Below are 1,838 nucleotides of genomic sequence, written 5' to 3' on the forward strand. Positions count from 1 at the left end.
AACTTCCTTTCCACTTCGCAAAGTAATAACTGCTTTTGCTGACTCAAACGTATCCCCTGAAACATTGTGCACTGACTGTTGTGGCTGTCTATATACCTAGGGATTAGGCTGAGGCTGTGCAGGGTATTTTCCTTTTTCCAGGGTATTAAGTTGTGTACTCATCTTGCTTACGGCATCTTTCAGTTCTCCATTGGTCGTAACCTACATTTGCATGAATTGCTGGAGCATGGTTGCCACCTGCGCTACACTATCATCTGAAGCTTTCTTTACTGGAATGGGGACTAACGGTGGTTGGAATCCTGGTGGTGCGTAGCTCCGAGAAAACTGTTGCGGTTGATACTGTGGTTGAGGAGCTACGACTGGATTGTATGTCGGTTGCGGAGGCGGTGCATATGATTGACGTGCCTGCTGATACCGTGAAGATGATGGACCTAGCTGATCATTTCTCCATTGGAGGTTTGGATGATTCCGCCACCCCGGGTTGTAAGTGTTCGAGAGCGGCTGATTCTAAGTCTTGTTAACCCAATTTGCCGATGACACCTGATCAGATCTGCTTTCTTGCAACACAGGTAAGAATTGACAATCCTGAGGTCTGTGGTCTGAAGTCTCACAAATCGTGCAAATATCAGCTTTCGACTTTTCGAATTCCATGACTTCCAATTTTTTAGATAACGCAGCGACAAGGGCCTGTAAGCTAGTGTCCTCTTTAACCTCATATCTGCCCCCACCACTGATTGCTCGGATAGGTTGGGCAGCTATCGGCACCCGTTCTGGTCGTGCGTTCCACTGCTGGGCACTCTCAGCGAGATAGTCTAAAAATGATAAGCCCTCGTCTGGTTCCTTATGGAAAAACATCCCATTGCACATAGACTGGACAAATTGTTTGCACACAGGGGTTAAAGCAGTAAAAAAATAATTCACTAACCTCCACGATTCGAAACCATGGTGCGGGCATATGTTCATCAAGTCCTTGAATCTCTCCCAACATGCTTGGAATGTCTCGCCATCTTTTTGCATGAACTGACTGATCTGCTCCTGTAGGTACTGAGTTCTCTGAAGAGGAAAAAACCTATGTAAGAACTCACGCTGCATTTCAGCCCAGCTAGTAATAGAGTTAGGGCGCAAAGAATTAAACCAGATTTTTGCCCTGTCTTTCAGAGAAAAGGGAAACAAACGCAGTTTAATGTATTCATCAGTTCCAGCCCTATTAATAAAAGTGGTGCAAACCATCTCAAAGTCTGTCAAGTGTTGGTACGGACTCTCAGAGTCCATCCCGTGAAATTGGGGAATCACAGATAACATGCCATGCTTAAGAGTGAAATTCGGTGCATCCTGGGGCAACACAATGCATGAAGGTGTAGATGTGCGTGCAGGCTGTAGAAAATCTTCAAGTGTACGTGGTGCATGTGCAGCCATAGCTTCTTCAAAATAATTGCCAAACAGATCATTCATCTCAAATTCAGAATCACTCGCAGGACTAACAGGTGAATAGTCAAACTCAGTGCTATGTGTATCCCTACTAGTGCTAAGTGAAAGTCTACACAATCGATTCGAATTATCTCGAACCCAGGGCATCAAACATCACAATCGCTAATAGAAATCCACTAACACGGCAACAGACAAAATGTTTTTTTTTTTTTTTTTCAATTTCTCAATTTTTAATTTTTTTTCTTTTTTTTTTCTATTTAATAAAAGAAAAGCAAAAAAATAATTAGGAAAACGCAAAATTCGAAATTAAAACTGGCAAATCCCCGGCAACGGCGCCAAAAACTTGACTCACTCGAAAAAATGAGCAGCTCGAAAGCTATCCCAAGTATAGGAGTTACGTCGTGTAATAT

At 43.1% G+C, this 1,838-nt stretch overlaps 1 non-coding gene across 1 annotated transcript; it reads left to right on the plus strand.

The window, feature by feature from the left end:
• Positions 1-937: 937 nt before the first annotated feature.
• LOC131147017 (small nucleolar RNA R71) lies at positions 938-1,045 on the plus strand. The gene has a single exon (XR_009134551.1). It is a non-coding gene; the product is annotated as a small nucleolar RNA R71 (small nucleolar RNA).
• The last annotated feature ends 793 nt before the right edge of the window (positions 1,046-1,838 follow it).

The sequence above is a fragment of the Malania oleifera genome, chromosome 13, assembly GCF_029873635.1.
Source record: "Malania oleifera isolate guangnan ecotype guangnan chromosome 13, ASM2987363v1, whole genome shotgun sequence".
NCBI lineage: Eukaryota > Viridiplantae > Streptophyta > Magnoliopsida > Santalales > Ximeniaceae > Malania > Malania oleifera.